Genomic DNA, 27,841 nt, shown 5'->3' with positions numbered 1-27,841 from the left:
TCATTCATCTTCAACCACTTTTCCGGGTTCGGGTCATGGGGGCAACAGCTCCAGCAGGGGACCCCAGACTTCCCTTTCCCATGCCACATTGACCACATCTGAATGGGAGATCTCGAGGCGTTCCCAAGCCAGTGTGGAAATATAATCTCTCCACCTAGTCCTGGGTCTTCCCCGGGGTCTCCGGGGAAGATGGAAGATGGACGTGCCTGGAACACCTCCCTTGGGAGGCGCCCAGGATGCATCCTTACCAGATGCCCGAACCACGTCAGCTGGCTCCTTTCAACACAAAGGAGCAGCGACTCTACTCCGAGCTCCCCACAGACCGAACATTCACCCAATCTCTAAGGGAGACATCAGCCACCCTCCTGAGGAAGGCCATTTCGGCTGCTTGTACCCGCAGTCTAGTTCTTTTGGTCATGACCCAACACTCATGACCATAGGTGAGAGTAGGAACGAAGACTGACCAGTAGATCGAGAGCTTCGCCTTTTGGGTCAGCTCCCTTTTCGTCACAACAGTACGGTAGAGTGAATGCAATACCGCCCCTACTGCATCGATTCTCCAGTTAATCTCATGCTCCATTGTCCCCTCACTTATGAACAAGATCCGAAGTACTTGAACTCCTTCACTTGGGGCAAGGCTGTATTCCCTACCCAGAGCAGGCAATCCACCGGTTTCCTCCTGAGAACCATGGCCTCAGATTTAGAGGTGCTGATCCTCATCCCAGCTGCTTCACACTCGGCTGCGAACTGATCCAGTGAGTGTTGGAGGTCAAAGGCTGATGAAGCCAACAGGACCACATCATATGCAAAAAGCAGTGATGAGACCCTGAGCCCACCAAACCGAAAACCCTCTTCCCCAAACTACACCTCGATATCCTGTCCATGAATATGACAAACAGGGTTGGTGACAAGGCGCAGCCCTGGCGGAGCCCAGCCTCCACCGGAAACAAGTCCGACTTACTGCTGAGCACCCGAACACAGCTCTCACTTTGCGAGTACAGAGATTGTATGGCCCTGAGAAGGACCCCCTCACTCCATACTCCCGCAGCACCTCCCACAGTATCTCCCGGGGTACCCGAACATATGCCTTGTCCAAGTCCACAAAACACATTTAGACTGGGTGGGCATACTCCCAGGCACCCTCCAGGATCCTTGTGAGAGTAAAGAGCTGGTCGGTTGTTCCACGACCAGGACAGAACCCGCATTGTTCCTGTTCAACCTGAGGTTTGACTATTGGCCGAACCCTCCTTTCCAGCACCCTGGAGTAGACGTTACTAGGGAGGCTGAGTAGTGTGATGCCCTTGTAGTTGGCACACATCACCCCAGTTTGCCACTCCTTAGGCACTGTCCCAGACCTCAATGCAATGCTGAAGAGACGTCTCATCCATGATTCTTGGTCCAGTGAGACATCGGCATCAATTTGACCAGTTAACACTCAGCCTCAGCTCATGTGTCATACATCACACTGACAAAGTGAGGAACCTTGGGGTAATTTTTGATCCTTCGTTGTCCTTTGGCCTCCACATTAGAAATATTACTAGGACTGCTTTCTTCCACCTGCGAAATATAGCGAAGATTTATCCCATCCTGTCTATGGCTGATGCTGAGACCCTGATCCATGCATTTATCTCTTCTAGACTGGACTACTGCAATGTTCTATTTTATGGTTTACTGCAGTCTAGCATTAGGGGTCTCCAATTGGTTCAAAATGCTGCAGCCAGACTTTTGACACGAAGCAAAAAGTTTGACCACATTACACCCATTTTGGCATCCCTTCACTGGCTTCCTGTCCCAGTGAGATCAGATTTTAAGATTCTGCTACTAACCTATAAAATTATTCATGGACTGGCACCTCCTTACCTAGCTGACCTAATTAAACCTTACGTACCGGCCCGGGCTTTACAATGTCAGGGTGCAGGATTGCTTTGTGTCCCTATGAATAAGACGTCTGCGGGTCACAGAGCTTTCTCTTATCATGCCCCTGTTCTGTGGAATGATCTCCCTCCGTCAATAAAACAGTCAGATTCTGTTGAGACTTTCAAGTACAGACATAAGACGTACTTATTTTCCCTTTCATATGGCTAGCATACTGGTACAGTTTTGTTTTATGCTTTTTACTCTTTTAATTCATTTATTAGTAATTGGAGCGGGCTGCGGCCTCAACTTCACCTAAATTCTGGGTCTTTTAGAGAAGTTTAGGGCTAGTGGCCGGCGATCACTTTAGTATTTCTTCTTTCTTGTTGTTTAATGCTGGCAAATTATACAGTATTTTTGTCTTTCTGATGCCTGATTCTGTTTTTTCTCTCTGTTTAAGGTGCAGCTCCATCCAGAGATGGGAGATGTATTTGTGTTGGCGACCCTCCTGTCCTGTGCGCCAATAGCATTTCTTGTATATTCGTCCGTGAATTGTTCTGTGAATTGTTCTGTAATTTATGTTTGTAGCATGGCCCAAGCAGAGGGTCACCTCTTTGAGTCTGGTCTGCTTGAGATTTCTTCCTCAGAGGGAGTTTTTCCTTACCACTGTTGCTCTGGGGGTTGGTAAGGTTAGACCTTACCTGTGTGAAGACCTTTGAGGCAACTCTGTTGTGATTTGGCACTATATAAATGAAAATAAATTTAAATTGAAAAAAAAATCTTTGTACTCCTCATAGAAGCTCTGTGATGACATGCGCAATGTGAGTGTCCAATCGGAATTGGTTCACCGTCACATGGTTTTCCAAAATCCAATCGTAGGGCAGATTTACCTCACGTGAAAAGCCAAAGATCATTTTCAGGAGTGATGTGTTACTAGTTGGCCCATTTGAATAGCCCCTCTGGGTGCTCCAATGAGTACATACTATTAGTACATACTCAGTGTGCCCTGCACCATTACACACAGTGATCAGTGAAAGCAGGAGCACACAGAGAGCCTCTGATGACAATCTCACGTGCTCAAACATAGAGTGTGAAACTATCAGGATTGCTCCACTAGTTTGCATTTGAATGTTACTGGATAACTCTCTTGCTTTCTCAGCGTAAAGCACTGTTTACCATATCAATGGACAACAAAACGCATAGACCATTTTGTATATATTGTTCAAAATGTGCATTTGTGTTTATTGTTTGAACCTTTTTGTTGTTCAGTCTTTCACACAAGACCTCAAAATACCTTTATGAAGTGTCAAAACAGTTGTTTATTATAGTTTGCTGTGTGTTTTGAATAAATGTGTGTGGAATTTTTTTCCGCTTTATTTTTTCCTTGCCTATTTTTGATTGTAAACCTTTATTAGACTTATAAAACACAACAAAAAACATATATATTCTGAAAGCACAGGTTGCTCTGAAAAAAGAGACATAAAACTTGATTTTGGGATGCAGGGAGAGCTGTTAACAGCAATAATAAAACATTTATGCCAGGTGAGTGAACTGTCCAAAAAATGCCCTCGGACCCCAGAGGGTTAAACAGTGACGAATTCTGACCAGACTCTGTCTCGGCAGAGAGCAGCGCAGCGTTTCGAGCTGTGCAAATGGAACGGAGGTCGATTCTCGTTTCTTGCTTACAACAAGACGAGAGTCCCAATTAGTGACTTTAATCTGCACTAAAGTGACTCACAAGCTGCATTTTTAAATGGCTTTGAGAGGGGTCAAGAAGCGGACTTGTCACTTCCCGATTAAACACCCTCAAAAAAATTGGCCGCTCTGAAGGGCTGATAAGGGAATCATTAAGCAAAAAGGCTATTGATGTCGGTGGATCGAATAATTTCTTAATGATTCTCGAAAAGAACCAGTCCCTCGCACCCCCCACCCCCCGACACATTTCAAACTCCAATGAAATGTGTAATACGGTCTTTATGACTTTAATTGTTAGACATTGTGGAAGTTGATAATTATATTTAAACATTCAATTTAATTCAATTCAATTTTATTTATATAGCGCCAAATCACAACAAACAGTTGCCCCAAGGCGCTTTATATTGTAAGGCAAGGCCATACAATAATTACGTAAAAACCCCAAAGGTCAAAACGACCCCCCGTGAGCAAGCACTTGGCGACAGTGGGAAGGAAAAACTCCCTTTTAACAGGAAGAAACCTCCAGCAGAACCAGGCTCAGGGAGGGGCAGTCTTCTGCTGGGACTGGTTGGGGCTGAGGGTTCTCAAAGCAAATCTTATCATATTTGGAGGGCTCAGCTATTAAAAAAAAATCAGTATTTTTCCAAGCATGAAATATGACAGGTTGAGAAAGGGGAGCAAGAGAGAGGAGAAGTATGACAGAAATAAGCAACAATAGAGTCAAATTTGATGGAAAACAAGTACAATGTTTAGTATGCAGACAGAAGGTGAACACTTTTGCCCTTCTGTAGAAGCTTGTGACTCCTCCGCAGTGAGCAGCCAAAACTTTCTCACGTAAGCCTTCGCCTCGAGCCAAGAACTCAAATATTTCATTCACATTCACTGGAGTGGAAGAAAAACACCTTATTGCTTATGATCAAAGGCAGGTGTTTTCTGGAAGAGACAAGAGTTGTCTGCTACAATTTACATAAGAAGCTGGATGCTGGTCATTTTTATTGACTATAAAGACACCCAGAAGCAGATGGGGATTCCTTGTTTTAGTGTAATTATGGGAAAATAAGTTCATAAATACACAAACAAATAACTAAATTATATATGTAATTCAGGGTAGCTACTGTGAAAAACAAATGTGTTGAAATGTAAAAGTTTGCTGTCGTTTTCAAGTCTCTTCTGGTAAGTAAACCATAAATGAGTCCAACGAAACACAGGAATTCTGAGAAATCCATCAGCAATAATGCTGTTTTCTTGTGCCATTATTATATGAAAGAAGGAATAAGTGGCTGTACTTTATGCAAGTAATGAATGTGCCAAGATCTGATGAGAAGTAGAGGGCTTCTAATTGGTCAAATACATTAATTCATGTTATATTTCTGTAATTTAATGTCAGTTACAAATTACATAAAATTTGTTCATTTGCGTTTATTCTTGGACATATTTTAAATTCTGTACTTAATGTTCAGGGTATAAGTCTGCATAAATGGTGGTAAATTCATCCTTACAGTGTGGGGTGGGGGTGTTGTCTGTAACGTATCCCAGCAGTGATAGGTCAAGAGTTGGGGTACTCCCTTTAGAAACCACCAGCCTACCACAGGACCGACACACACAGACAGACACATTCACACTCATAATCACATCTATGCAAGCCCCCATAACAAACAGAAACAAAAAGCTCAATCCGGATGGAACGTTTCCCGTTCCCCCTTGTAAAATGTGCAGTGAATGTGAATGATCTGACAGATGTTTCAACAAAAACTGCACATTTTACAGGGCAAACAGGAAATGTTCAATCCGGATTGAGCTTTTTCTTTCCGTTTCTTAGGGAGTCTGCTATGGTCAATTTAAAGCTTCCCATTCACCTAACCTGCATGTCTTTTGCAGGTGGGAGGAAGCCAGAGTACCTGGAGGGGAACTACACAAAAACCAACAGGACATGCAAATGTCTCTCTCTCTCTCTCTCTCTCTCTCTCTCTCTCTCTCTCACATACACACAAAAAACAAAAACAAACAAAATGCCAGGTCAGATTTGAAATCAGGACCTTCTCAGTGTGATGTATTCAGCCCATTCTCATGTTGTCAAGGTCTGACGGTTTATCTGGTCGCTTGGGGGTTTTTTGGTTTGTTTTATTCTCATTTTGCTTTTGTATTATTTTTCTGTGTATTCTGTTCTTGTGGGAGTTTTGTTGCTGGGGTCTGTCTGTGGTTCTCTCTCTCTCTCTCTCTCTCTGGCCACGCCCTGCTTCTGGTTCTTACCATGCACACCTGTCCGTAATCTGCTGATTGCCTCCTGGGGCTTTATTAGCTCACTGGTTGTGTTGTTTGTTCGCCAGTTTGTTGTGCCTTATGCCGTCATACCAGCTCCCATTCTCTTGTTTCCTAGATCCGCCTGCTTCAGTGTGTTCTCAACCTCCTGCCTGTTTTTTCCGACCACGTCTAGCCGAATGATCTTTGTACTGCTGCTGTGCCTTTTGGACTGCCTCCCTGTGTACCGACCATTGCTTTGCTTTTCATTAAGGTCTTTTTGCAAACAGAGCTGTGACAGTGAGCCTTGCATTTGTCTCCTACCAAACCCTTCTGTCAGAACAAACTGGCCAACGATGAAGAGAGCAGGCTTAGACCCATTTCACTTGGCGGTATGCCACCACAGCCAACAGCTCGCACAGCAAGGGGACAAGCTCGATACGCTAAGCTCTGGATTTAGCGAACTCATCACCCGCCAAGAGACTTTTATGGGGTCAGTCAGTGATCAGATGAGTCAAGTGCTGTCCAGGCTCGATCTTCAGGCTACATCGGATGCGGCTACCAGCAATCCAAGCATACCACCGGGGCTGCCAGCTGTCTCACCGGCTTCTGTATCAGCGTCTGTCATCTGCAATCAGTTGTCACATCCTGAACGCTTTTCAGGTGGCTCCGGTGACATCAGACCCTTCATCACCCAGTGAGAGTTACACTTTGAACTAATGGCATCCATGTTCCTGTCTGACAGATTAAGAATAGCATACATCATCACTCACCTGTCCAGTTGAGCAGCTGACTGGGCCACGGCCGAGTGGGGATGACAATCACCCGCCTGTGCTTCACTCCCAGCATTCACAAGAGCCCTCAAGCAAGTATTCCTTTTTTTTTCTTCCCCCTGTCTGCGTATATAATAATGGTAAATGCCACACTGGCAGAACCATTTATGAACATTAATACATGTATATGCAATTTATTCTTGCAAGACAGAAGGTATGTAGTGGGTGAGTGAATTTGGTGTGTGTGTGTGTGTGTGTGTGTGTGAGAGACCCCCATCCACCCTTCCTGATCAGTCTACAACATCTTACTCAAAGCCAACTGACAACTTCTATCAGGAAGGGCCGAACACCAAAACAACACAAAGACAGACAAGAATGGGAGACAAGTGGTGAAGACAATAACTGTGACATGAGACACCGAGGAGACGGGGCCCCAACCATACAACAGACCATGAAAACAACCACACATGAACAAACAGTGACAGCAACAGTCTGTTGTCTAATTAGTGAGCATCCATACCCTAATCTAGAACACCATAGTGTTAATCCCCTTAAGAGCACCCAAAAACTGAATTATGGTGACGGCCACAAACACGCAACCATTCACACACAGAGACCCAGATCACAGCTAAATATCCGATCACTACTGTGGCTGGTGTGTTGGGCCAAGACAAGAGTACAGAACCTTACCATATGACATGGACCACTCCGGCACGTCAGAAGTCATGCAGCCGGCCACGAGCACCAACGGAAATGGGTCCAGGATGCAGGGCCCCGGGGAAACCATGAGAAAAGGGGCAGTGGAAGGGTACAGGGGCCAAGAAAGGCAGCCCCCAGAGCCACCGGGCAGCACAGCAAACCAACAGGGGAGCGGCCTGATGGCGCCGGAACGCACCCCCGACAACAACCCTCCCCACGGAGGCACAGGGAGCAGCCCCATACCCAAGGGAAGCACACAGGGCACCGGCATAGGCCCACCATTAGGGGGAGCCCCAGAACCACACCACCAGGGCCACGGCCCCTGAGGGCGGGAGTGAGCGGCAGCAGGGGGGGGAGGGGGGCAAAGGAGCAACCACAACTGAATCCAAAGCACAAATTAGGGACCACTGAGCCATACGAGGGCGGGGCCCGGCCCCACAAAAAGAAGCAAGGCCCAACCCTGGGGCCAGGAAGAGCACAAGGCCCCCCGACAGCCAGGCTCCCCCAGCAGGGCCCCCCATCTCCCCTGGTTCAACACAAATATAATCCCAGCCAAATTAATGTCTGATCACACTTCCGTTACCATTTCAGCTTTTATTGATTCTGGTTCTGATGCCAACCTGATTCTTTCTTCTCTGGCCAGGTACTTCCACCTGAAATTGTATAAGATCTCGCGCCCTCTGGTGGTACGTGCTGTGGACGACCACGTCCTGGGCCAAATTACTCATCGCACACAGTCTGTCAAATTACTGATTTTCCATACACATTCTGAATCAATCAGTTTCAATGTTTTGGACAATAAGACTCACTTGTTAATCTTGGGGCTTCCCTGGCTACAACAACACAGTCCGAATTTTGATTGGGTTAAGGGCGAAATCATGTCCTAGAGCCCAGCCTGTAATTATTCATGTCTATCAAGACCCAAAAGTACACCATAGGGTTAGAATCCAAATCTCACTGGGGCACCTGAGTGTTACCACAACGTAGCTGCCGTATTTAGTAAAGTGAGAGCCAAGTCATTACCTCCTCATCGCGAATATGACTGTGCTATTGAGCTTCTTCCCGGGGCGAGCCCACCCTGAGGAAAACTCTTTTCTCTGTCGGCACCTGAACAACAGGCAATGAACAAATACATTTGGGAGTCCCTGGCAGCAGGTTTAATTCATCTTTCATCCTCACCTGCAGGGGCGGGGTTCTTCTTTGTTGAAAAGAAGGATAAGACACTCCATCCCTGTACTGATTACCCTGGTCTTAATGATGCCACCATTTCCTCTGCATTTGAGTTGTTGGAGGGAGCCACGGTTTATTCTAAGCTTGACTTACGTAATGCATATCATTTGGTCCGGATCAGACAGGGAGATGAGTGGAAAACAGCGTTTAATACCCCATCTGGCCATTATGAATGCTTGGCCATGCCTTTTAGTCTCACAAACGCACCAGCCATTTTCCAAAATTTAGTGAACGATGTGCTTTGTGAATACCTAAATAAATTTGTCTTTGTATATCTGAATGACATCTTCATTTTTTCCCCAGATTTAGTTACACATAAGTGTCATGTACGTACAGTTTTACAAACCCTCCTGCAAAATGAGCTCTTTGTGAAAGCGGAGAAGTGTGAATTTCACAAATCCATGGTTTCCTTTTTGGGCTTTGTTATATCTAAGGGGGGAAATAAGAGAAGGTAGCGGCAGTGCGGGATTGGCCCGTTCCTGTATCGCATAAAGAAGTCCAACGGTTTTTAGGGTTTGCTAACTTTTACTGTAAATTCATCCAAAATTTCAGTACAGTTGCGGTGCCACTGCATGCTGTCACCTCATCCCTCTGCCCGTTCATCTGGACCCTGGAATGGGAGGAGTGCTACTCCTCCCTGACCCAGCTCAGCAGTTAGTGGTGGAAGTCAATGCCTCCAATGTTGGGTTTGAAGCAGTTCTCTCTCAGAGAAATCAATCAATCAATCAATCAATTTTTTATATAGCGCCAAATCACAATAAACAGTTGCCCCAAGGCGCTTTATATTGTAAGGCAAGGCCATACAATAATTATGTAAAACCCCAACGGTCAAAACGACCCCCTGTGAGCAAGCACTTGGCTACAGTGGGAAGGAAAAACTCCCTTTTAACAGGAAGAAACCTCCAGCAGAACCAGGCTCAGGGAGGGGCAGTCTTCTGCTGGGACTGGTTGGGGCTGAGGGAGAGAACCAGGAAAAAGACATGCTGTGGAGGGGAGCAGAGATCGATCACTAATGATTAAATGCAGAGTGGTGCATACAGAGCAAAAGAGAAAGAAACAGTGCATCATGGGAACCCCCCAGCAGTCTACGTCTATAGCAGCATAACTAAGGGATGGTTCAGGGAAAGTTTTAAGCCTAATCTTAAAAGTAGAGAGGGTGTCTGTCTCCCTGATCCGAATTGGGAGCTGGTTCTACAGGAGAGGAGCCTGAAAGCTGAAGGCTCTGCCTCCCATTCTACTCTTACAAACCCTAGGAACTACAAGTAAGCCTGCAGTCTGAGAGCGAAGCGCTCTATTGGGGTGATATGGTACTACGAGGTCCCTAAGATAAGATTAACCTTATAAGTAAGAAGAAGAATTTTAAATTCTATTCTAGAATTAACAGGAAGCCAATGAAGAGAGGCCAATATGGGTGAGATATGCTCTCTCCTTCTAGTCCCCGTTAGTACTCTAGCTGCAGCATTTTGAATTAACTGAAGGCTTTTCAGGGAACTTTTAGGACAACCTGATAATAATGAATTACAATAGTCCAGCCTAGAGGAAATAAATGCATGAATTAGTTTTTCAGCATCACTCTGAGACAAGACCTTTCTAATTTTAGAGATATTGTGTAAATGCAAAAAAGCAGTCCTACATATTTGTTTAATATGCGCTTTGAATGACATATCCTGATCAAAAATGACTCCAAGATTTCTCACAGTATTACTAGAGGTCAGGGTAATGCCATCCAGAGTAAGGATCTGGTTAGACACCATGTTTCTAAGATTTGTGGGGCCAAGTACAATAACTTCAGTTTTATCTGAGTTTAAAAGCAGGAAATTAGAGGTCATCCATGTCTTTATGTCTGTAAGACAATCCTGCAGTTTAGCTAATTGGTGTGTGTCCTCTGGCTTCATGGATAGATAAAGCTGGGTATCATCTGCGTAACAATGAAAATTAAGCAATACCGTCTAATAATACTGCCTAAGGGAAGCATGTATAAAGTGAATAAAATTGGTCCTAGCACAGAACCTTGTGGAACTCCATAATTAACCTTAGTCTGTGAAGAAGATTCCCCATTTACATTAACAAATTGTAATCTATTAGACAAATATGATTCAAACCACCGCAGCGCAGTGCCTTTAATACCTATGGCATGCTCTAATCTCTGTAATAAAATTTTATGGTCAACAGTATCAAAAGCAGCACTGAGGTCTAACAGAACAAGCACAGAGATGAGTCCACTGTCTGAGGCCATAAGAAGATCATTTGTAACCTTCACTAATGCTGTTTCTGTACTATGATGAATTCTAAAACCTGACTGAAATTCTTCAAATAGACCATTCCTCTGCAGATGATCAGTTAGCTGTTTTACAACTACCCTTTCAAGAATTTTTGAGAGAAAAGGAAGAAAAGAAATCCCTCCAATGGCAGGCTACACCCATGCACCTTCTTGTCTAAGAAACTGTCCCCGGCAGAACGGAATTATGACATCTGCAACCACGAAGTGTTGGTAGTAAAAGTGTCCTTAGAAGAGTGGGGGCACAGATACCATTCTTAGTCTATACCGACCACAAAAATCTCGAGTACCTACGTTCAGCCAAACGCCTTAATTCCTGCCAGGCTAGGTAGGCAATATTCTTCAGTCGTTTAAATTTTTCACTGTCCTATCGACCAGGCTCAAAAATGTAAAATCTGATGCCTTATCCCGGCAGGGAGGCTCGGGTGACACGCGCACCGATCCAGGCACCATCCTACTCGCGTCCTGCTTTGTGTCCACTTTCACTAGAGACACTGAGTCAAGAGCTAAATCAAGCTTCACCCACCCTCAGATAATTTCACGGACATTTCGTTGTTTGCAGTTGACTGGCAAATTAACGACCATGACCCTGACACCAGAGATGTCCAGTATCCTGGCAGGATCAACCTTCTGTATTTGTTAAAAATAGCTAACCCAGTGGTATAGTAACAGTAGTTGTCTGTCAATACCATGCCATCACTTATCACAATTGCAGTGGGAAGAGATGTAGGTTTAGAGGAACATAGTGTTTCCATTTCTCTGTGTGCAGGCCAAGGGTCACGAGACCACAGATGGTGAGCCACCTGCTCATAAACCCCTCAGGGCTATCACAGCCAACTTTCTTCATCACTGATCACTCAATAATGAATATATTTTTATGTCTAACCTCAGGAATGAATAATGTTTCAGTGGGAGCAACTAAAGCTACTACCGTTCAAATCAAGGTAGTATACATTTTGATCCTCTGTGTACATAAGTACCACATATTTTGAAACTCTCTGTTCATATTCAACCCTGAATGCAGAGCCTTTTCTAATACTAAAATGTGTCATATTGTGTAACTTTAATGCCGTAGAGTCATCTGAGTTGCCAGAATCTAGCGTGTACTGTATTATATATGAAAACTGTTCAGGAAAATTCAGTCTGGTTCATAATTTTTCTTTCGCTTTACACTATACATGTGCCACCTGTATATAGTTAACCTTTGTGAAATAGTCCTATAATGCACATTTTTATAAGCACGGTGGTGTTTTGTTCATGCACATAGATATCAGCTGCAGAGTCCAGGATACCAGCAAAGCTCAACATTCTGCTAGGTTGATAATTTTCCAAACCACAGTTCCTTCCATAGCCTGTAGTTATTTTGATTCCCTGCCAAGATGATAATCCATGTTGCATCCGGATCCTCGCTGCAGATGGAGTGCCCATAATTAGCTTCACTTCCCTTCATCACTGCAAAGTAAGGGTAAAACTATTACTGAGAGTTTGAAATACAGTCTAACTGAGAATTTGGTTTCAGTTCCGGCACCATCTGATGAGAAATTTCTTGACATCTCACAGGAGCCCGCGGGCTCAGGTCAGCCTGAGTCTAAGCACTGTTAAATGGAGCTGTGGCCCGAGCGTGGCACCGCTGTCAGATCCCACAGCCTCTGCCTACAACTTTAAGGGCTTGTTTAGAAGCCAGGGCTTATGACAGTTTGACATTTGCCAACCTTGAGGTTCCAACAACAAATGCATGTAATTCTTTTATGTGTGTATATATATATATATATATATATATATATATATATATATATATTAATATATATATATATATATATATATATATACACATACACACACACACAAGCAGGAGTGGTGGCCAAGTGGTTAGTGCGCTTGGTTTCAGCGCAGAAGGCAGAAACCCCACCCCTGCCACATTTCTCCATGTAATGTGGAGTTGCACCAGGAAGGGCATCTGGCGTAAAATCTGTGCCATTTCAACATGCAGATCCACCTTGGATCAGCTGTGGCAACCCTGAGTGAAAACAATGGAGCAGCCTAAGGGTCTATATATGCATACAACCACATATGAAACAAAAAAGGCTTCATCAAGACTGGTTTGGTGAGAATGACCAGAAGACCATACAGCTCCTGGAAGTGAAACAGAAGACATTTTTATTATGGCAAAATTATATTTATTCCATCTAAAAACATAACCATTTCAAGCACCTGCAGAAAGAGGCACGATCTGGACTACGCAAAATGCAAGACGAGTAATGCAGATGATACTAGTACCTTGCTGAAGGAAAAGAATCTCAAAGACAGATGGAGAGAACATTTCAGTGACATTCTCAACAGGCCATCATGTGCTAATACTGCTGCTCTGGATGTGAGCCCTTAAAAACCACTTTGTTATAGTCTCATCCTCCCACCCACCCTGGATGAGGTGGCTGGGAGGATGTCTCATCACCTCAATTTCAGAAGAGAACCTAACAGAGCCACAGTGTAGTGTTTGCCCAGGCAGAAGTACTGTTCTCATGATCTTCACTATCTGTCATGTTCAAGAGAAGTGCATAGAGCAGACGATTGAGCTCTGTCCAATCTTCATTGAATTTACTAAGGCTTTTGACACTGTCAACAGGAAAGTGCTCTAGATAATCCTATCAAAGTTTGGGTGCCCACAAAAATCTAAAAATGTGATTGACGTGTTCCATGATGGTATGACTGGCCAAGTACTATTTACTAGAGAACCCTTATAACCATTCCGAATATCAAAAGGTGTGTTTACTTGATCCTGTGCTCTTGAACCTATTCTTCACTTGCATACTGAGTCATGTCATCAAGGACATGAAGCACAAGGTCTACCTAAATGACATGCATGATGCTCACTCTTCGTGAGAACTCTCTTTACTGATGACTGTTCTGTGATGACACACATGGAGTCAGGGCTGCAGCTGATAGTCAACACATCTACAGAAGCTTCATACTTCTTTGGGCTCACCATCAGCCTTGGCAAAACAGAGATAATAATTCAACATGCTCTGATATTATCAATGCCTCCACTTTCAATCTCCATTGAGGGAACACAACTGAAGATAGTGGAGGGCTTCAAATACTTTGGCAGTATAATCTCCAGTGATGGCTTGCTTGACATGGAGATCAATGCCAGGATTTGCAAGACAAGACAAGCTTTTGATTGACTATTCCCATGTGATGTGAACACAACATCCAGAAGTCTCCAAAAATCTAAGTGTGTAAGACTATCGTTCTCACCAGCTTCCTATATGAATGTGACACATGGACTCTACAGAACACATCTGAGACTGTAGGAAAAATGTCATCAGCATTGCTTGAGGCAGATTCTAGGCATCAAATGGCAAGAAGAAATCTCATCCCTCAATGTTGTAGACAGAGCTGAAGACTACAAGCATCAAAGCTATGATCTTGAAAGCTCAACTCCAATGGATGAGGCATGCTATATAAATGAACAACTCCAGATTGTCGAGACATATTCTGTACAGTGAACTGTCTCAGGGCAAAAGAAATTGTGGCACATCATAACATATGCACAGTTTGCCCCAAAGTAGAGGGTTGCATTGCAATTTGGACCAAATGCAAATCTTGCGGGAGTGGGCAGTCAGAACCTCACTGCGGGTGGGAGCGGGCGGCTAAAAGTAAACTGCGGGAACAGACGCAGCAATGACTCATTCAACAAAGGAGAACAGTGTAAAGTATACGTGTCCACACACTACTTTCATCAAAATAATTTAACAGGAGCAGGAGACATTACAGGAGCGAACAGAGAGAGAGACACAGCAGAGCGCAGCGAGTCTGTCTCTCTGTGTTACAGTCCAGCGAGTTAACTAAACTATCACACAAACCTGTCTTTAAACTGAAACCAACCAAATAGTAACACTATTCCTGATCAGCGCGTCAGGCCAGGGATTCAACAAAACAAATAATCCCATGAATTTCTTTATTAATAGCCTAATTGATGTGTTTTCTCCTGTATTTCACGGGTGTGGGCGGGACAGGACACACCCATTTTGGTGTGGCAGGAACGGTCAGAATTTCAGAGGGAGTGCGAAGAAGAATATAGTCCCACGCAGGGGTCTACCCCAAAGTGCACATAACCGACCAAATTGGCTGGCAAGCATTGACAAGGCAAGCACATGAAAACTTTGAAAAGAAAAGACAAGACAACATCCACCAAGTCCATGAAGCAAGACACTTTCCGTGTCCCCACCGTCACTGTCCATACCGTTTGAGACTGGGACTCCGCAGTTATCTGAGAACACACAGTAGATGAACAGCTATGAAACTGCACAACAGAAACATCATTATCAGATACGATATACAACCAAGAGAGAGTTTTATGTGATACGTTACTTTGTGATTTATATATTTTTATTTAATGTTTTTTTTTCTTAAATTTGTTTTCTTGTTGAAATGAAAGAACTGCATTCACTTATTATTTGTGATTTGATATAGCATAAAAAGCACGTAAACATCCAATTGGCTGAGTGCTTTATATTGACCCTAAAAATGAGTTCACATGTAGTTTCCATTTTTAAGCTTGACATAAATTCATTTTAAATAAAACTCTGTGACCTTGTGAATTCAGTCCTGACACACTGACATTTAGAAACAAGCATCCAAAAAATTAATAATTTAAAACTGATGAATAAATTATGTGAGTATGGCATTTAGCTATTATTAATTAGGCTTGTTTTATTGTAGCTCTACCAGGTAAAGCTGAATGTCTTAACTTGCTAAAATAAAACTGTACCGGTAGTGATGTAACAAGCCTGAACACACACACACACACACACACACACACACACACACATATCATTTCACACATATGAATGGGGCCGAAATAATCAATGCATTTTTGATGATTGTTTGAGAAAATAGATAGTGGATGTTTGAGTGAGTCAAATGGAATTAGTGGTGAACTCGTGCTGCACAGCTTGTGTATCTGCACAGAGTGTCTGTCTTGCATGTGCTTTGTTGATTTTCCCTGTTGATTTCTGTAAGATCAATATCATCTTGGGTCTGGTTCACTCTGAATTTGCAGTTTAATCACTGCTGATGAAATGCTCCAGAAATTTGTGGAGACCCAATATTAAAGTGCTTTCTGTTTTATGTGAGCTTCATGGGAGATGATAGCTGGTGACATGATTTCAATTTAATATGAGTCACAATATACTGACAGGGCTGGATCAGTCCCCATGGATATGATAACCATGTTGCAAATGGCCCAGTGCTCACTGACTATTCAAAAACTCAAGGGCTATAAGTTGTTGGATCCCATTTTCAGCTTCCATAGTGCCATGGTTGGATATGGTATTCCAATACCACTGGTGGAGCTAAGGAGGCTCATCATGTTTACATGGAAGATGCTTTAGACTTCAGTTGGTCCCCGGGCGCCGGACTGTGGCAGCCCACTGGTCCTGGTGGTTGGACTGGGTCTAATTGTAATTAGGATGGGTTAAATGCAGAGGACATATTCCTTATATACAAGGTCTATTAAGAAAGTATCCGACCTTATTATTTTTTTTAAAACCATATGGATTTGAATCACGTGTGATTGCGTCAGCCAAACTTGTACCTTCGTGCGCATGCGTGATTTTTTTCACGCCTGTCGGTTGCGTCATTTGCCTGTGAGCAGGCATTGAGTGATGAGTGGTCCACCCCTGTCGTCGTTTTTTTCATTGTTTAGGAATGGCTCAGAGACTGCCGCTTTGCTTGATCAAATTTTTTTCAGAAACTGTGAGGCACATCCAAGTGGATACCATTCGAGAAATTCAGATGGTTTTTGGTGAAAATTTTATGGGCTTCAAAGAGATTACGGAGTGTTACTGTCACTTTAAGGATGGCCCAGAGCGACTGGTGGTGCGCCGCACTCCGAAGCCGCCATCGACAGGCTGAGCGACCATTTCATTTCTAAACGGATGGCTGTATGGATCCGTGACCATCATGTGCAATTTCTCTGGTTATCACAAGAGCTGGACATCAACCATTTTCCGGCAGATTTCACTTTTAACAAGAGATTTGTCATGGAAAGCTGAGCGGAGGCTTCGCGCGTCACGATGGATTCGCTACTGGAACGAGACAAAACCACCTCCGTTTTGGTCTCACAGGACGACTTTGAGATGGCGTTCAGACAGCTGTCAGTGGTTTTTCCATCGAGTGATTATCCGAGAAATTGTAGATGTGCCTGGACATGCCAGAACATGTCCTGTGAGGCTTCATCACGGCGCTGCTTTGTGCCATGCGGCACCGCCGCGACGCGCGAAGCCTCTGCTCCTCTTTCCATGACAAAAACTCCTGTAACAGTGGAATGTGCCATTCATTTCCAAACTGGACGCTGTGTTTTATCCGGGATGTCATCTGGCTAGCACAGGAATTGTGAAAACATGTGGACATCAGCAATTTTTCAGCACATTGAGACAGATGTGCGGAGGAATTCCGTATGGCGCGGCGGTGCCACATGGCGCAAAGCAACGCCGTGATGAAGCCTCACAGGACATGTTCTGGCATGTCCAGGCACATCCACAATTTCTCGGATAATCACTCGATGGAAAAACCACTGACAGCTGTCTGAACGCCATCTCAAAGCCGTCCTGTGACACCAAAACGGAGGTGGTTTTGTCTTGTTCCAGTAGCGAATCCATCGTGACGTGCGAAGCCTCCGCTCAGCTTTCCATGACAAAATCTCTTGTTAAAAGTGAAATCTGCCGGAAAATGGTTGATGTCCAGCTCTTGTGATAACCAGAGAAATTGCACACAATGGTCACGGATCCATACAGCCATCCGTTTAGAAATGAAATGGTCGCTCAGCCTGTCGATGGCGGCTTCGGAGCGCGGCGCACCACCAGTCCCTCTGGGCCATCCTTAAAGCGACAGTAACACTCCGTAATCTCTTTGAAGCCCATAAAATTTTCACCAAAAACCATTTGAATTTCTCGAATGGTGTCCACTTGGATGTGCCTCACAGTTTCTGAAAAAATTTTGATCAAGCAAAGCAGCAGTCTCTGAGCCATTCCTAAACAATGAAAAAAATGACAAGAGGGGTGGACCACTCCCCACTCAAAGCCTGCTCACAGGCGAATGACGCAACCGACAGGCGTGAAAAAACTCACGCATGCGCACGAAGGTTCAAGCTGGGCTGATGCAATCACACGTGATTCAAATCCATATGGTTTTTGAAAAAAATAATAAGGTCGGATACTTTTCTAATAGACCTCGTATACAGTTGTATGCAAAAGTTTGGGTCTGCTTCAGTCTGAATTTCCAGTTTAGTCACTGCTGATGAAATGCTCCAGAAATCTGTGGAGACCCAATGGTAAAGTGCTTTCTGTTTTATGTGAGCTTTATGGGAGATGATAGCACTTTACAGAAAGTGTGCAATAATTATTTAAACAAAATTGGGCAGGTGCATAAATTTGGGCACCCTTATCATTTTATTGATTTGAATACATGTAACACTATTGGATCACAAAATTGGTTTAGTAACCTCATTGACCCTTGACCTCCTTACACAGGTGAATCCAATCATGAGAAAGGGTATTTAAGGTGCCTCTTTGAATCTCTTCCAATGATTGGTAACATGGGAGCCTCTAAACAACTCTCAAATGACCTGAAAATAATGATTGTTCAATGTCATGGTTTAGGGGAAGGATACAAAAAGCTATCTCAGAGATTTCACCTGTCAGTTTCCACTGTGAGGAACATAGTGAGGAAATGGAAGACCACAGGCCCGAAGTGGCAGGCCAAGAAAAATCTCAGATAAGATGAAGCGAAGGATGGTGAGAGAACAGTCATAGTCAACCCACAGATCTGCTCCAAAGACCTACAACATGATCTTGCTGCAGATAGTGTCTCTGTACATCATTCAACTATACAGCGCACTTTGCACATAGAGATGTTGTATGATGCTGTAATGCAGAGGAAGCCTTGTCTGTGTACATGCCACAAACAGAGTCACTTGAGATATGCTAAAGCACATTTAGAAAGGCCAGCTTTATTTTGGAATAAGGTGCTGTGGACTGATGAAAGTAAAATTGATTTATAAAGGAAAATCATGAAAATTATCAGGGGTACCCAAACGTTTGCATACAACTGTATATACAAGGAAATTTGTCCTCTGCATTTAACCCAACCTAATTACAATTAGACCCAATCCAATCACTGGGACCAGTGAGCTGCCACAGTCCGGCGCCCGGGGACCAACTGAAAATGTAGAGGCCCTGCTTTGGTCAAGGGCAGAGAAAGGAGCAGACCCTAAATAAGCATGTCTCTGATTGTGGGAGGAAACCTGAGTGCCCGGAGGAAACCTATGCAGACACGGGAAGAACATGCAAACTCCACACAGAAAGGGTGGGAAGTGACCCCACGACCTTCTTGCTCTGAGGCACCAGTGCTAACCAGTGGTGAGCACAGTTCAGCTAATCTGATAACATAATTATTGAAGCTAATGTTTTTGCAAGTGGATTAGCTTTTCAGATAAGTTTTAAAACCATCATCGGACCAGTTATGTTCTGCTAAATTTAGTTCTGATAACTTTCAGTCCAATAACATTTTTTTTGCTGGTAAAATGAGCAAAGTTTAATAGTCAAAAACGTTTGTAAACCCTAAAATCAAAGATTTTAGTCTGTCTGTTGTGTATTTGTGGCAGACTGGCTGCATGTTGCTTGCTGATGACGTCATCATTAATCGAAAGACATGATTGGCTGGTCGATGCAGGGAGCATTGTGGGCAGTGTAGTTCAGGTTCACTTTGGATGTTACACTGTTATCGTTCACTCGACACAAACAAAAAGGACTCATTTTAACATTATTTTATTTTATTGCTTTGTGGCTGATAATTTAATCGCCAAGACTTGGTGGGAGAGAGGAGCTCTCACGGCGCAGCTGTGTACAGAGGGACTTTCTTCACTGTTTAGACACTGTTTTGTATTTTAAAAAAGTATGCTTTATTTCTTCAGATGAATCCCACTGAAACTAACAGGTAAGAATTTAGATTTACTAACGTGTATTTTACTCTGCCAATCAATGCATTAATGGAAGTATTTCAGTTGTTTAAGCTGCAGGGTTCAAAGCATGTGAAAAAAGCAACAGCTTTTTAGTTTGTGTATATAATAATTCTTCCTGTTAAAAGGGAGTTTTTCCTTCCCACTGTAGCCAAGTGCTTGCTCACAGGGGGTCGTTTTGACCGTTGGAGTTTTACATAATTATTGTATGGCCTTGCCTTACAATATAAAGCGCCTTGGGGCAACTGTTTGTTGTGATTTGGCGCTATATAAAAAAATTGATTGATTGATTGATAATACTGAGATAAACTGTGACTTCTAATACTGTGTTTTACTGCTTTTGAAAGATGATGACAGTGTTTGTTTGTTTTTTTTAATTCATTTATTTTTCGTGCGTTCTTATGTTTGTGATGCTTGAATTTACACAGCGGCGGAAAGTGAAACTGGTTTATCAGAAGCTGACAGTGTAATCTGATCTGGCCATGTCTGAATCAATACTAAAAGTTATTGGTTATCTGTAATAAAGATACATTTTTTAGCAGTTTATCGGTTTAGCATCATAAAAGATAACTTTTCAGTTATTGGATTAATGGTTATCGAAGCTAACATTTGGTTAGCTGTGCTCACTACTGGTGCTAACCACTAATCCACCATGCTGCCCCATCATTTCCCAAAGGACATCTGGCCTCCCAGTTTTGCTAGCAATCTTTGGTTTCATTTGCAAGAGAGCTATCATTCCAACACTACAACGAAGGAATCATTGACCTTCTCTAGAAAAGAAAGGGTGATAGCTTCATTTGCAACTACAGGAGTATTACACTATCTAATTTCACAACCATCAGCTATAACATACTTCTGCAATTACTCACTGAACGCAGGTGTAAATACTGGCAGTGCTTCTGTGAAGCATATGCTAATTTTTGCAAAGCATTTGATTTGGTGGCAGGCCTGTTTTACTGTATGTTTGTGAGACTCTTACCATTGACATAAGGTGATGGCTAGATATCTTTGGTACCAGATCTCTTTGGAAGATCCTTGGGTACCGCTGCAATCACTTTGTGTCAAGGAGTCAGTTATTTTGGAAGACTAAGATGAGGAGAATCACTTGCATCGTGAGGGAGCATAAGATTTAACTGATGTTTGCTTTGCAGATAAGCTGAGATCTTTGTGGAATCAATGGTTGCCTTAATTGTAATACTTATTTTGGCATCCCTTCACTGGCTTCCTGACCCAGTGAGATCAGATTTTAAGGTTCTGCTACTAACCTATAAAATTATTCATGGACTGGCACCTCCCTACCTAGCTGACCTAATTAAACCTTACGTACCGGCCCGGGCTTTACGTTCTCAGGGTGCAGGACTACTTTGTGTTCCTAAAGTGAATAAGATGTTGTATGGCTGGGGGGCCTGGCTGCCTTTTTGTTTCTGTCTTTTGTTTTTCCTTCCAGGTGGCTTGCATTTGGGACTGAGTGGCTGTGTTGCTGAGGTTATCAGGACCTCACCCTGATCACCTGCGGCTCGTCAGGACTCACAGCTGAGGTGCATCTATATGGATTGGAACATGGTGGCATTTAAGACTGGAGTATACAGTGTGTATTTGTCAGAGACTCGAGCTTGTGACCAGACGGGTGAGATCGTCGTCTCGGGAGCCATCTCATCATCAGTGGATGCAGAGAACGTCCAGGGTTTGATGCACGGTCTGTGAAAGAGGAGGGGGTGAGGTCTCACGCTCGTCAGCACACTTCCTGAGGTACGTTAGATTTTGTGACTAACATTTATACAGTCAGTAAATGTGGTGTCCCTCACACCTTTTATATTGAGCTGTATGTTAGTCATGTATCGGCTTCCACTGCAGTGGAGTTTTGTGAACTGGATGTTCCATGCCTGCAGGTTGGGAAGCTGATTAGTAATCAAGCCAGGAAGTGTTTGCTGTTTGTACACCTTTAAGTGTTCTCTCTGTGTGTAGAGTGTGGACTCACATAATGGTTCCTTCTTTCACAGACTCGGTTTGTTGCAGCCACCTGGGGGGTGTCGGCGGGGTCCTTGGGTCCGAACAGCTTCTGGCTCCGGACCGTTAGCGCTGCTGGGAGCGCACCACGCCAGACCGCACTTTCTTTTGTTATTTTTTGTATCACTGTTATGTATTAAATTCAGTTAGCCTTTGTACCGTGCTCTGCTTATTTCATACTGGGTCCTTCAAACGCTGGTCGGTTCTCCGAGCTGCGTCCGACACATAACAGTAGTCTCTGGCCAAACATCACGGACCCAGCGGTAGCAGAGACGGTAACGCGCCGGGAAGGCGGCAGCAGACGTTCAGCAGTTATCCGGATCAGTTGCGGGTGCTCTCCGCCTGGATGGTGCGTGTTTGAGACCCATTACTGAATACTGATTCGTGCTCTCTTGCAGCCGTGTTCCTGTGTGTGCCTTATCCGTGGGTCGTGGTGGAGTGTGACTGGCGACGGCTTCGCGTCGCACTTCGACCGGATAAGAGGTTTGAACGGGAGCTGCAGGAGTGAGTCTGTAATGGGTGAACGTGCACGGCGGAGCTCTGTGGCACGGGTCGCGGTGCTTCCTGTGTTACAGTCGTAGCCCCGTTTCCCCGGGTAATGATAGCTACTGCGTCTGTTGTGTCAGCTCCGGTGTTATTTAGTTGAATCACATTTTTGGTTGTGTGTTGCTCACAGAAAGGCAGCATGAGTTTGTTTTCTCAGTTACCAAAGGGGGTTTTTCATTTTTAGCACGTTGGCTCCCTCTTTTGGTGACTGAGTCACATTACCGTCAAGCTCTTAAGTTGGAACAGGTGTGTTCCATTTGTTGGAGCTTGACGGTATAAATCACTTATTTGTTTTGTGTTAGTTCATTTTGTGTGGGTGTTTTTTGAGTTGGTTTTTGTGTGGGATTTTATTTTTTGTTTTTCACTATTTAGTGTCTGAGGTCGTGACCCTGCAGTTCTGCCAAAAAAAAAAAACAAAAAAAAAAAAAAAGGACCCGAGCAACCTTATGTCAGTCTCTTAGTCTTTGTTTTTATTTTTTAATTTTTTTTCAGTTTCACCTCCCAGGGTTTGATGGGACGGTCCCCTGGGGGGTCATGGGGGGGGTATTTGGGTTGTTGTTTTTTCTTTCTTTTTTTTTTTTGTTTTTTGTTATGCCCTCTCTTCTCCTCTGACTCCAGCCGTGTGAGCCGTAGTTTCGGCGTTGCTGGAGTGGTGCAGTTAGGTTGTGCTGGGCGTTTCCCAGGTAACCTCTGCACCCGGGAGGGGAGGGGGGGGTTTGGGGTATTTTCTTTTTGTTCCCTCTCTTCTCCTCTGGCTCCAGCCGTGTGAGCCGTAGTGTCGGCGTTGCTGGAGTGGTGCAGTGTGGTTATGCTGGGCGTTTCCCAGGTAACCTCTGCACCTGGGGGGGGGGGGTGTTTTCCCCCCAGTTTCCGCCCTCAGGGTTTGACTGTGGTGTCCTCTGGGGGGGAAAGGGCTGTGGGTCCATCTAGCCATAGACGGCCGGGGCTGGGTCCGTTGGTCGTGAGGGGAGGCGTCTCCTGGGGTTGACGAGTGGTCCTCTGGGAGGCGCTGGGAGTCCCCGTGGGTGATGTTGGATCCCAGAGGGACCTCGGCTGTGGTTATTACTCCTGGAGCTGGCGGGAAGTCCTCTGGGGGGTGTTGGTCCCTACATGTCGTTTGGGGGGGGGGGGGGGGGGGGGGGTGTTTTAGCGCTTTTATTTGTAAGCTTAAGTTTGGGTTTTTTCTTCTTGATAGGACGGTCCCCTGGGGAGGGGGGGGGGTGGTTTGGTTGTTTGTGTTTGTCTTTTTTGTTTTATGACTAATGACCGCACATGGTTGGATAAAGGCTGACCGCACAGGTTTAAGAACTCCTGGCCACACCTGTGCTAAGTGACTGACTGAAACAAAGGCAAGGATGCAGCCAGAGGAGAGGACATCAACCATTCTGTTGGAAGACGAATGAAGATGCAGTTTCCAGCCATGGTCCCTGGAGGGGGGTGTTTCTCCTGGGCCAGGTTTGTGTGGTCGCCGGGAGGCTTCCTGTGAGGGTGGGGTACTGTTGTATGGCTGGGGGGCCTGGCTGCCTTTTTGTTTCTGTCTTTTGTTTTTCCTTCCAGGTGGCTTGCATTTGGGACTGAGTGGCTGTGTTGCTGAGGTTATCAGGACCTCACCCTGATCACCTGCGGCTCGTCAGGACTCACAGCTGAGGTGCATCTATATGGATTGGAACATGGTGGCATTTAAGACTGGAGTATACAGTGTGTATTTGCCAGAGACTCGACCTTGTGACCAGACGGGTGAGCTCGTTGTCTCGGGAGCCATCTCATCATCAGTGGATGCAGAGAACGTCCAGGGTTTGATGCATGGTCTGTGAAAGAGGAGGGGGTGAGGTCTCACGCTCGTCAGCACACTTCCTGAGGTACGTTAGATTTTGTGACTAACATTTATACAGTCAGTAAATGTGGTGTCCCTCACACCTTTTTATATTCAGCTGTATGTTAGTCATGTATCGGCTTCCACTGCAGTGGAGTTTTGTGAACTGGATGTTCCATGCCTGCAGGTTGGGAAGCTGATTAGTAATCAAGACAGGAAGTGTTTGCTGTTTGTACACCTTTAAGTGTTCTCTCTGTGTGTAGAGTGTGGACTCACATAATGGTTCCTTCTTTCACAGACTCGGTTTGTTGCGGCCACCTGGGGGGTGTCGGCGGGGTCCTTGGGTCCGAACAGCTTCTGGCTCTGGACCGTTACCGCTGCTGGGAGCGCACCACGCCAGACCGCACTTTCTTTTGTTATTTTTTGTATCACTGTTATGTATTAAATTCAGTTAGCCTTTGTACCGTGCTCTGCTTATTTCATACTGGGTCCTTCAAACGCTGGTCGGTTCTCCGAGCTGCGTCCGACACATAACATAAGAAGTCTGCAGGTCACAGAGCTTTCTCTTATCGTGCCCCTGTTCTGTGGAATGATCTCCCTGCGTCAATAAAACAGTCAGATTTTGTGATTTTCAAGTCCAGACTTAAGACGCACTTATTTTCCCTTTCATATGGCTAGCATACTGGTACAGTTTTTGTTAAAGATTTTGTATATATGTTATCACTGTTAAACATTTGTACATTTGTCTTCTTTCTCATGAGAAGGGTGTTGTGCTGTTTTGCACTTCACCCTGAGAATGTACGTGTTATTCAACCTTGTTTTAGCTTTGTCTTCTTTCTCATGAGAACGGTGTTGTGCTGTTTTGCACTTCACCCTGAGAATGTACGTGTTATTCAACCTTGTTTTAGCTTTGTCTTCTTTCTCATGAGAACGGTGTTGTGCTGTTTTGCACCTGTCTTAACCAAGCCTGAGAATTCAATTTTGTTTTAGCACTCTGGGGTCAATCTGAGCTGGGAATGAAGGGCTGGATGTACTTATTATTATAATATAATCAATCAATCAATCAACTTTTTTCTTGTATAGCGCCAAATCACAACAAACAGTTGCCCCAAGGCGCTCCACATTGCAAGGCAAGGCCATACAATAATTATGAAACACAGTCTACGTCTAAAGCAACATAACCAAGGGATGGTCCAGGGTCACCCGATCCAGCCCTAACTATAAGCCTTAGCGAAAAGGAAAGTTTTAAGCCTAATCTTAAAAGTAGAGAGGGTATCTGTCTCCCTGATCTGAATTGGGAGCTGGTTCCACAGGAGAGGAGCCTGAAAGCTGAAGGCTCTGCCTCCCATTCTACTCTTACAAACCCTAGGAACTACAAGTAAGCCCGCAGTCTGAGAGCGAAGCGCTCTAATGGGGTAATATGGTACTACGAGGTCCCTAAGATAAGATGGGACCTGATTATTCAAAACCTTATAAGTAAGAAGAAGAATTTTAAATTCTATTCTAGCATTAACAGGAAGCCAATGAAGGGAGGCCAACACGGGTGAGATATGCTCTCTCCTGCTAGTCCCCGTCAGTACTCTAGCTGCAGCATTCTGAACCAACTGAAGGCTTTTTAGGGAACTTTTAGGACAACCTGATAATAATGAATTACAATAGTCCAGCCTAGAGGAAATAAATGCATGAATTAGTTTTTCAGCATCACTCTGAGACAAGACCTTTCTGATTTTAGAGATATTGCGTAAATGCAAAAAGGCAGTCCTACATATTTGTTTAATATGCGCTTTGAATGACATATCCTGATCAAAATAACTCCAAGATTTCTCACAGTATTACTAGAGATCAGGGAAATGCCATCCAGAGTAACGATCTGGTTAGACACCATGCTTCTAAGATTTGTGGGGCCAAGTACAATAACTTCAGTTTTATCTGAGTTTAAAAGCAGGAAATTAGAGGTCATCCATGTCTTTATGTCTGTAAGACAATCCTGCAGTTTAGCTAATTGGTGCGTATCCTCTGGCTTCATGGATAGATAAAGCTGGGTATCATCTGCGTAACAATGAAAATTTAAGCAATACCGTCTAATAATACTGCCCAAGGGAAGCATGTATAAAGTGAATAAAATTGGTCCTAGCACAGAACCTTGTGGAACTCCATAATTAACTTTAGTCTGTGAAGAAGATTCCCCATTTACATGAACAAACTGTAATCTATTAGACAAATATGATTCAAACCACCGCAGCGCAATGCCTTTAATACCTATGACATGCTCTAATCTCTGTAATAAAATTTTATGGTCAACAGTATCAAAAGCAGCACTGAGGTCCAACAGAACAAGCACAGAGATAAGTCCACTGTCCGAAGCCATAAGAAGATCATTTGTAACCTTCACTAATGCTGTTTCTGTACTATGATGAATTCTAAAACCTGACTGAAACTCTTCAAATAGACCATTCCTCTGCAGGTGATCAGTTAGCTGTTTTACAACTACCCTCTCAAGAATCTTTGAGAGAAAAGGAAGGTTGGAGATTGGCCTATAATTAGCTAAGATAGCTGGGTCAAGTGATGGCTTTTTAAGTAATGGTTTAATTACTGCCACCTTAAAGGCCTGTGGTACATAACCAACTAACAAAGATAGATTGATCATATTTAAGATTGAAGCATTAAATAATGGTAGGACTTCCTTGAGCAGCCTGGCAGGAATGGGGTCTAATAAGCATGTTGATGGTTTGGATGAAGTAACTAATGAAAATAACTCAGACAGAACAATCGGAGAGAAAGAGTCTAACCAAATACCGGCATCACTGAAAGCAGCCAAAGATAACGATACATCTTTGGGATGGTTCATGAGTAATTTTTTCTCTAATAGTCAAAATTTTGTTAGCCAAGAAGCCTGAAGTCTTACTAGTTAAAGTTAATGGAATCCTCATCTCAATAGATGCTCTGACTCTTGGCGAGCCTGGCTACAGTGGCTGAAAGAAACCTGGGGGTTGTTCTTATTTTCTTCAATTAGTGATGAGTAGAAAGATGTACCTAGCTTCACGAAGGGCTGTTCTTATTAGAGACAACAACTCTTTTTCCAGGCTAAGTGAAGATCTTCTAAATTAGTGAGACGCCCATTTCCTCTCAACTTACGGGTTATCTGCTTTAAGCTACGAGTTTGTGAGTTATACCACGGAAGGTCAGACACTTCTGATTTTAAAGCTCTCTTTTTCAGAGGAGCTCAGCATCCAAAGTTGTCTTCAATGAGGATGTAAACTATTGACAAGATACCGCTAACTCCCTTACAGAGTTTTAGGTAGCTACTCTGCTCTGTGTTGGTATATGACATATTAGAGAACATAAAGAAGGAATCATATCCTTAAACCTAGTTACAGCGCTTTCTGAAAGACTCTAGTGTAATGAAACTTATTTCCCCACTGCAGGGTAGTCCATCAGGGTAACATGTAAATGTTATTAAACAATGATCAGACAAAAGGGAGTTTTCAGGAATACTGTTAAGTCTCTATTCCATACATAAGTCAGAACAAGATCTAAAATATGATAAACGTGGTGGGTGGACTCATTTACTTTTGAGCAAAGCCGATAGAGTCTAATAATAGATTAAATGCCGTGTTGAGGCTGTCATTCTCAGCATCTGTGTGGATGTTTAAATCCGCCCACTATAATTATCTTATCTGAGCTAAGCA

The 27,841-nt window shown here is 43.9% G+C and overlaps 1 long non-coding RNA gene across 1 annotated transcript; it reads right to left on the bottom strand.

Moving 5' to 3' along the window:
* Nucleotides 1–610: 610 nt before the first annotated feature.
* On the bottom strand, nucleotides 611–13,254 carry LOC117510972. Its single transcript, XR_004560861.1, has 3 exons — nucleotides 13,244–13,254; nucleotides 9,013–9,017; nucleotides 611–735 (listed from the first exon to the last, which is right to left on the bottom strand). It is a non-coding gene; the product is annotated as an uncharacterized LOC117510972 (long non-coding RNA).
* Nucleotides 13,255–27,841: the final 14,587 nt, after the last annotated feature.

The sequence above is a fragment of the Thalassophryne amazonica genome, chromosome 5 (genome assembly GCF_902500255.1).
Source record: "Thalassophryne amazonica chromosome 5, fThaAma1.1, whole genome shotgun sequence".
NCBI classification, from domain to species: Eukaryota; Metazoa; Chordata; class Actinopteri; order Batrachoidiformes; family Batrachoididae; genus Thalassophryne; species Thalassophryne amazonica.
The sequence above is the reverse complement of the archived record's forward strand: the minus strand, read 5'-3'. Positions and strand labels throughout refer to the sequence as shown.